The sequence below is a fragment of the Orcinus orca genome, chromosome 1 (genome assembly GCF_937001465.1).
Source record: "Orcinus orca chromosome 1, mOrcOrc1.1, whole genome shotgun sequence".
Taxonomy (NCBI): Eukaryota; Metazoa; Chordata; class Mammalia; order Artiodactyla; family Delphinidae; genus Orcinus; species Orcinus orca.
This window is the reverse complement of record NC_064559.1, coordinates 183029136-183038548: the sequence shown is the minus strand read 5'-3', so window position 1 is coordinate 183038548 and position 9413 is coordinate 183029136. Positions and strand designations below refer to the sequence as shown.

Below are 9413 nucleotides of genomic sequence, written 5' to 3'. Positions count from 1 at the left end.
CGCCCATCACAGGGCCTCCTGTGGCCCTACAATCTGGGCTGAGGGGGGAGGAACAGGCTGTGGACCCAGGCTATTGTTTATTCGTAACTGGCCGCAGGGGTGGGACTCTGCAGCCCTTCCTGCCCCCCGCCCCACACTTTCATTTTAATGAAATGAAGCCACCCGACGGCCCCCACCCCAAACCTTCCTAAGGTAAGAGTGAAATTGATTTTCCCTTTTAACTGGAAAGCAAGATAAACACATGGCACCCTTAGGGGCGGAGGGGAAGCACTTAAAATAGCACATCTCTGGGAGCAGACTGCTGCGTGCAGAGCTCGTCACAGACAAGGGCTGAATGCAAATCGCAGAGGCAGCAGCTGGGGCCAGCCTGCCCCCGAAGAGCAGGTGAGAAGCACTACCTTCGCCCCTCTGTACCCTCTGCCTCCCATCAGGCTGGCAAGCAACCACAGGCTGACCTCTGTTCTCATAGGCTCAGATCTGGAAAGATTTCTCTCGGGTCATCTCCGCCCGAGTGCCTACAGCAATGGGCAGTGATGGGGCGCTTATTATCCCTCGAGGTAGCACATTGAAGCTCTCCTATTAGAAACTTCTGCTCTTACTGACCCATCCTGGATGTCCCAGCATCTTCCCCCATTGACAGAGGTCTAATCCTGACTCCTTCATCCCTCCCTTGTTCATTTGCTCCCTGCAGGGATCAGAAAACCAAGATCACCACCCCAAGTCTTCTTCTCCTGTCTGACCCCCAGGACCCCCCAGCCATTCCTTGGAGAGCCCATCCCTCAATGGAGAGGCTCTTCTCCATCCCTTGTTTGTCTAGGCTGGTGTCAGAAACAAGCTGCAGGTCTCTCCAGAAAGGATGAAGAGGAGGAGGTGGGGATGTTGAGGTGGGAGGGGAACTGACATTGACTGAACACCAGACAGTGTATTCAGAGCTGGTTTCAATGATCTCATTTAATCCTCTCAACAGCTCTGTGATTTAGGGACTACGATTATCCCCAGTTTACAGATGGGGAAACTGCATTGAGAGAATTTTTACCAACTTGCCCAGGATCACAAAATCAGTGAGCTGTGCTTAGTCACTCACCATACTCTCTCAAGGAATAATTGGCTTCATTTTTCTGTCATGCATGTTTGGAATATCGTTGCTGCTGCATAAAATGGAGATGACTGCCACGCCATACTGGGGCACCTCAGAAAGAAACCCCGGGAGAGCGGGGTCTGTGAGGATGGCAGTGCCTTTCTGGGAGCGAGTTGGGACCACTGATTCTCTCCAATAGCCCCGCTCGAGGCTGCTCTCCAGAGCCCGATTTTGCAGGAGTCCACCTGGTGTGACTTGATCTATGATGGGGTGAGTCTGACACCCCTGGCCCTGGCAGCCATGGAGTCATGGCTCAGGCCCCCCAGGCTGCCATCTGAGCATTGTCCCACTAACACCCACTTTGGGAGCCAGGGGACCCTATGCCCCTTTTGCATTTAAAGCTCCCGTTCGTACATGTGATAGAATATCATGCAGTCATTTAACTGCTGTTGCTTTGTATTTATTGGCATGGAAAGATGTCCACAACATATTGTTGGGAGAAAAAAAAGGACTTTACACAACAGCATGTGGAGTCTGCTCCTGTTCATTTAAAGCCGTGTATATATGTGTTTACAATCAGACAGAGGTGTCTGAAAATGTTCACCAAAATGGTACTAGGGAGCCCGAGCCCGAGCCAGGGCGAGCCGAGCCTGCTCCGGGCGGGCGGCGGCGGCGGCGGCGGCGCCGCTCCAGCCATGTCAGCGCGCGCGAGCCTGGGCCCACCATGAGCCATGGCCATGTCCGCAAGCGCCGAGGACGACGACTATGAATCGGAGCCGGACCAGAACCGGGTCGTAGGTCGGCCCAAGGGGAAGCTGGGCCCCGCCTCCGTGGTGAAGTTGGCCGCCAACCGGACCACGGCGGGAGCTCGCCGGCGCCGGACGCGATGCCGCAAGTGCGAGGCCTGCCGGCGGACGGAGTGTGGAGAGCGCCACTTCTGCAAGGACATGAAGAAGTTCGGCGGCCCCGGGTGGTTGCCGCAGAGCTGCTTCATGCGGCAGTGCATCGCGCCTGTGCTGCCCCACACCGCCGTGTGTCTAGTGTGTGGCGAGGCAGGAAAAGAGGACACAGTGGGAGAGGAAGAAGGCAAGTTTAACCTTGCGCTCATGGGGTGCTCATCTGCAGCGAAATCATCCACCCTGGCTGCCTTAAGGTTAAGGAGTCAGAGGGCGTGGTCAACGAGGAGTTCCCAAACTGCTGGGCGTGTCCAAAGTGTAAGCACGCCAGCAAGACCGGGAAACGAAAGCGTGGCCCTGGCTTAAAAGCGTGGCCCCGGCTTTAAGTACGCCTCAAACCTGCCCAGCTCCCTGCTCAAGGAGCAGAAGATGAACCAGGACAGCAAGGAGGGGCAGGAGCCTGCCAAGTGGAGGAGTGAGTGTGAAGAGGCGCCCCGGCGCAGGCCAGACGAGCACCCCAAGAAGGTGCCCCCTGACGGCATCCTGCGCCGAAAGTCAGACGATGTGCACCTGAGGAGGAAGCGGAAATACGAGAAGCCCCAGGAGCTGAGTGGACGCAAGCGAGCCTCGAGCCTCGACGCTTCAAACGTCCCCCAGTTCCTCCTCTCACCTCTCGCCGAGGCCCCCTCTAGGCAGCAGCCTCAGCCCCTGGTGGAGATCCAGTCTCACTTCCAGCAGCAGCTAAAACCCGGCAAAGAAGATAAGCTTTTCAGGAAAAAGCGGTGGTCCTGGAAGAACGCTGAGGACCGAATGGCTCTGGCCAACAGGCCTCTCAGGCGCTTCAAGCAGGAGCCGGAGGACGACCTGCCCGAGGCACTCCCCAAGACGACGGAGAGCAACCACTCCCGCTCCAGCTCCCCCACCGCGGCCCCAGCGCGGAGGGGACGGAGGGCCCCGAGGAGAAGAGGAAGGTGAAGATGCGCCGGAAGCGGCGACTCCCCAACAAGGAGCCGAGCAAGGAGCTCAACCAGGAGATGCAGAAGACGGAGAGCAGCCTGGCCCACGAGAACCACCAGCCTATCAAGTCGGAGCCTGAGAGCGAGAACGAGGAGCCCAAGCGGCCCCTGGGCCTCTGTGAGCGCCCTCACCGCTTCAGCGGGGGCCCGGCCTGCACAGCCCGCCCCGAGTCATCTCCCGGCCCCCTCCCTCCGTGTCCCCGCCCAAGTGCATCCAGATGGAGCGACATGTGATCCCCGTCAGCCCCCCCGCCCGACTCGCTGCCCCTGGACGATAGGGCGGCCCACATTGTGCACAGGGAGGTGTGGATGGCCGTCTTCAGCTACCCCAGCCACCAAGACCTGTGTGTCTGCATGCGGGTCTGCAGGACCTGGAACCACTAGTGCTGTGATAAGCGGTTACGGACCCGCATCGACCTGAACCGCTGCAAGTCCATCACACCCCTGACGCTCAGTGGCGTCATCGGCGACAGCCTGTCTCCCTGGACCTCAGCTGGACCAATATCTCCAAGAAACAGCCGAGCTGGCTCATCGACCGCTTGCCTGGGCTCCGAGAACTGGTGCTGTCAGGCTGCTCATGGATCGCAGTCTCAGCCCTCTGTAGCTCCAGTTGTCCGCAGCTCCGGACCCTGGATGTCCAGTGGGTAGAAGGACTAAAGGATGCCCAGATGCGGGATCTCCTGTCCCCGCCTACAGATAACAGGCCAGGTCAGATGGACCATCGGGATAAGCTCCGGAACATTGTGGAGCTGCGTCTGGCCGGCCTGGACATCACAGACACCTCCCTGAGGCTTATCGTTCACCACATGCCCCTGCTCTCCAAGCTCCACCTTAGTCACTGTAACCACGTGACTACCCAGTCCATCAACCTGCTCACCACTGTGGGCACCACCACCCGAGACTCCTTAACCGAAATCAACCTGTCAGACTGCAATAAGGTCACTGACCAGTGCCTGTCCTTCAAGCGGTGTGGGAATATCTGTCATACTGACCTGCGGTACTGCAAGCAAGTTACCAAGGAAGGCTGTGAGCAGTTCATAGCCGAAATGTCTGTGAGTGTCCAGTTCGGGCAAGTGGAAGAAAAACTCCTGCAAAAACTGAGCAGCGTCTGAGCTTGGAGCCTCACGTCAGGAGAGCCTGTAAGTGCAGGGTTCAGCAGCACGTGGAACCCCAGCTCAGCAAGGAGTCTTCAGCCCTAAAGCCCCCTCCACATTGGCCGAAAGCAGACGACACGCCAGGCCCTCAGGGTAATTACACCCTCGTACCTGTGCCAGTACTCCAGATCCTAAAGTCCGGCCGCTCTCCATCCATAAGCTCTCCCTGAAAGGAAGACACGGTAGCAGATGGGGCTGTATAGTTTGAAAAAAATGAATGTGTAAAAAAGCTAGAAGTCTGGGACCTTGAGGAATTCAGACTGCTCGTGTCCAGGTTGTCCTCAGAGCCTAGCCCACGGTGACACAGTACCAGATCTACCAAGTCTTCTTTCTCTCGACAGGTATCGATCGGTATGTTTCTAAGAATGAGATACTGCCGTAGATCCTTCACTTTCAGTCGCATTAACTGAGGGCGCTGAAAGGCTGTCTCTTGTAATAAGTGACAAGTGGAACATCTACGGAGATTTTCTTGTAAGATCGAACAAACAGAGCAAAAATCTTTCTTGCCGTCACAACATACGTGCTGAACAAACAGATAGGAAAGAAGATTTAATGAGAGCCAGATACAAGCCATTGTGAAAGCACTAGTTTTCCTTTTGCCTCCCATTAAAATTAAATTTTAGTTCTTATGAAGTCCCCCATGGCCCCAGACCCATGGGCGTTTTCGTGTCCTAAAAGTGGTGAAAATCAGAACAGTCACTGCTGAGGCAGTTTGGATTCACAGAAGTTCAAATACAGACCTTTAAGAAAAAAAAAAAAATGGTACTAGGGGTTGTTTCTGGGAGTAGAATTTGGGGTGATTTTTCTTTCTTCTTAGTTCATTTCTGTGACTGATTTGTATAAAGAATGAATGCATATCATCTTTTACCAAAAAAAATTTAAAAACACATTCCAAAAACTCACAGTGCTATTCAGTCAGTTTTATAATATAGGACAGGGGTTGAAAGAGAGCCCGCGCTTTCCCTTCCTCCTCCCTTCCCACCCGGCTCTTTCTTCGTGTCCCCTCCAAATCCTCCTGCAGGGTCCTCTCTGTTGTGATGGCTTTGGAGCCAAGTGACCAGAGTTGTCATGTCAGCTCTGACCCCCTGTTTAAAACGGGCATGAGAATTTCCACACCGTAAGGTTTTTTGAAAAATAAATAACACCAGTTACAGGGAGGCACCTGGACCTCGCCTTAGCCTTGGACATAATCGCTGCTGAATGAACGAACGCTGAGGATGGGGCGGGGGGGGCGGGTGGTTGGAGGTGGGGGTGGGGGGGGGGCAATCGTAGCACACTAAAGAAAAGGACAGGAGTCCAGAAGCCTCGGGAACACAACCTCTGACTAGCATGAGGGGAAAATGCCTTCAAGTACCTGAAATTCCTGACCCAGAGCCATGCTGTGCTCTCATTCACAGGCTTGGGAACATTTGTTCAACATACATTTTTAACGTAGTGCGTTTACTTGTCTCTCCAGGGGTCAGCAAACGACACCCCAAGGGCCACATCCAGCCTGTTTTGGAGTGACTGTCAAGCTCAGAATGGTTTTTCCATGTTTAAAGCGTTGAAACAAACAAAACATGGAGAAGAATATGTGTCAGAGATCATAGTTGGCCCACAGAGTTTAAAATATTCCTTATGTGGCCCTTAACAGAAAACGTGTCCATGGTGGATGAGAAGCAGGGCTGCGGGAGCCCATCTGTAGCACCCTGGCTGCAGGAGGAGTGACAGCTAAGAAGAGGAGGAAACAGTATAGCCCAGCCCCGCGTGGCTCCCTGCACAGTATGGTGGGCACCAACACTGACCCTGAGTCACTGAGAGAAGAGTCTGTCTTCAAGACCCTCTGGCTAGGGGGGCAGGGACATGGGTAAGACCTCCAGGATGATTTCCATCCCAGAGAGGGAGATGGAGTTACGGGATCACAGGGAGGAGCTTCGATTATGCAGAAAACATACCCTGTGAGTTGGGAACTCTTACCATCCCTGCTTTCAGAGGAACACCCCAGGCTTTGGGGAAGCTAGGCAGCTAGCCCACGGGATGCCGCTGGTGAGTGGGGAGCAGGGATCTGAGCCCAGGCAATGCGACTCTAGGTCCTGTGTCCTGACCTTCGCCTTCAGGGTTGTTCTTGGGGACAGAAGGGTCTGTTAGATGTGGGTCCTCGGGTAAAGCCACCTGGAATATCAGGCCCCTGAGGGGCCACTGATGCCATCCACCCAACTACTCAGCCCTGATGGTGGCCCGGCCTCTGCAGAGAGGTCAGAGGCTCTTTGTGGAAAAAGAGGGAAGGGGCCCCCCTTGTTCCAGGCACTGGCCAGGTAAGCCAGACACTGCAGCGCCTCCCTCCATCCTCACACTCACCCACAATAGTGGGACAAGGACTCCATTGGGCAGAAGGGGAAACTGAGGCTCAAGGAGCTTACACCAGGTCATGCAGTCCGTAAAAGGCGGATTCTGGACTTGAAACCAGCTCGCTCTTCCTCCAGCGTTCATGCCTTCCAAAGCTGTCACTTCTGTTAGGGGGGTGGGGCACCTCCTCCACATCTCCTCTGGGGGCACCCCCTGTTGCACCCCCTTCTAGGAGGTACATTAGCAAGCAAGCTACCTGCCCAGCTCCCACCAGCCCTGTTCCAGAGAATCTGAGCCAGCCTAGTGTAGCAGGATTTGGTCTGCCCAGACAGACTAATGAAGCAATTTAAAAACAATTGTTTGGAACACACAGACATCTGGGTAATAATAGACTACAAGAAAACTGACCAGTGAATTTTCCCAGGGCCACTAACAGGGCAAGATCTACCTCAACACATGCAGATGGCAAGCGACTCGCTGGAAGGTCCCACAGGTATCTCGGTGAGAGTTTGACTTACTTTATAGGATCGGTCCATTCTTTCTCCTGGTCTAGACAGGCTGAGTGCTGTATGCGTGTGTCTGAGGGATGCTCTTATGCAGACACACACAAAGAAACGCAGGTACATGGTCAGCTTGACATTCCATGCATGTACACAGCTACACACACATTTGCATACATGTGAAATGGTACCTGTGCACACTTAGAGCTATACGCCTTCATGCACATGCACAAACACCCTGCCCACATGTGCATAAGCATATGCAAACATATATGCGTGCATATGATGGCAACACAAAATATTGACCCTCCCTGGATTCCCATCCTTTGCCATGTGACTTTTTGGTGATTCCCACTGAGAGGAGCAGAGTATACTTCCCTGCCCTTAACTTTGCATTCAGTCATGTGACTTGCTTTGGCCAATAGAATAAGGCAGATGTGATGGAGTGCCAGTTCCAAGGCGAGGCTTTAAGAGGCCTCATGTGTTTCCACTTGTTTCCACTCTGGCCCTTATGTCAACACCATGAAAAGAACACACCTGGTCTAGCTTGTGGGTCCCAGCAGGAGGGTGAGAGACGTGCAGCAGAGCCACTCCAGCAGAGTCCAGCCTGAATCAGCCAAGCCCAGACAATCCACAGACGCCTGGGCAGTGATAAGTAGTGTGAGCTCGTATGTGGCAAGAGCTAACCAACAGACACATCCAGGAAGACACATGCACACAGAGGAGCAGAGACGTGCCTCCAGACAGCCCCCGTGAATACACGTGCATGCACCTGCACACGTGGACACTCTTCTGCACATATTCAAACACCAACACCCACAGAAGGGCTTGTAGGAGACAACAGTGAGAATTAAACGCTATCTTAGCCCCCTTCCATCTCTGGGAGACTCTTGCTGTCATCAGTAGAGAGTCTGAGGGTGTGAGGTGTTTGTCCAAAACCCCTTTCATAGATTTCAAGCCCCGCAGGCTCTGGCTCCACAGTGGCAGGGTTCTTCTAGATCCTCCTCTGAGCAGCTCTGACAGAGACCCCTGTGTTGACTCAGATGACAGCTTCCTCAGGAAGGAGGAGCAGGCTGTCACCTTGTGACTTGGGAGCAAGAACAAAGGGAACGGCAGAAGCGGAGGGGGTGCGGGGGGCTGCTTCTCCCCACCTGTGGGAGCATAGGAAGGGCACAGCCCCAGGTCCTCTCACTCTGTGTCCTGGGCCATTCATCCAGGTGAGTGGATGTCCAAGGGCTCAGTAAGTCTGGTCCCATAGGAGGCCCCAGGTGATGTCTGCCTCTGGTCTGGGCCGGGACCTCCTCGCTCCCGCTATGTGTGGAGGGGGGGCGGATATGAGCTCTAGGCAGGTGTCACGTACCCCTCCATCATTAGCAACTAGGTGTGAACATGGGCCCAGCAAGGTGGTACAGCTTAATGGGGCAGGGGTGGAGGCCTGCTCAGGCTCTTAAACCAAACGACCTGGATTCCCATCCTATCTCTGCCATTTCTAGCTGGGCAAGTAACTTAGCCCTTCGGCTCTTAGCCTCCACATCTATGAAATGGAGACAGTAATATGTGAGGATGAGATGAGCTCATCACGGTGGAAGCCCCTAACTCAGTGCCTGGCACAGAGCATCAGTAAATGGTCATAGCCATTGCCACCCACTAGACCACTCGCTCCTAAGGGCTGGAGTTATACCTAGTTTTGTTCTATTTTGTACAATTGCAGCCTCAGGGCCTGACACACAGTGGGCATCCAATAAAAGTGTTGAATGAATGAGAAGGTAGAGGACAGAATGAGAGTAAGAATGAAGGTCCCCAAGGTCTTTAGGGATGTGAATCAGGGTTAGATTACAAGGCAGATGGTGGCTGCTAGACATCGGGGACGCTCACACATAGCAGCTTTGTCTGCAACCCTTGCCGTGGACACAGTCCCATGTAGCTTTCCAAGCACGTTCATGTCTGTTAGGTTGTTCAACCACCCCCATTTCAGAGATGGGGAAACAGGTTTGCAGAGGATGAGTCAGTTCTTTTGACTCCAAATCTCAGGAACACTCCCCTACCCCCATAGCTCCTCTCAGAGTGAGAAAGACTTTTAATATCCATTACTCCAACTTCTTTCTCATGGAAAGATAGATCCTTAGAGGAAAATGACCATCTCAGGACCACATAGTGAAGAGAACCCTGTGTTTCCTGAACCTGAGCCCAGTGCATCCTCTAGTGTTCCCCAAACATCCTATGACATATTCATGATCTAATCTGTATACCCACAAGCTGATGACACAGTGAGCTCAGAATGGATTCCAACTCTCGAGTCTCAGGCATGGGAGGCAATCAGCCTGTGTACATGGGGATGAAAAGGGGAAACTCCAGCCATTCAATCAATAAACACTTATTAAATATCTACTGCATGGCAGTCATATGCTAATAGCTAGGGTCATAAAGATAGAAACAACACATAC

The 9413-nt window shown here is 53.6% G+C and overlaps 1 pseudogene; it reads left to right on the top strand.

Moving 5' to 3' along the window:
- Positions 1 to 1745: 1745 nt before the first annotated feature.
- On the top strand, positions 1746 to 4102 carry LOC101276491 (lysine-specific demethylase 2B-like; annotated as a pseudogene).
- Positions 4103 to 9413: the final 5311 nt, after the last annotated feature.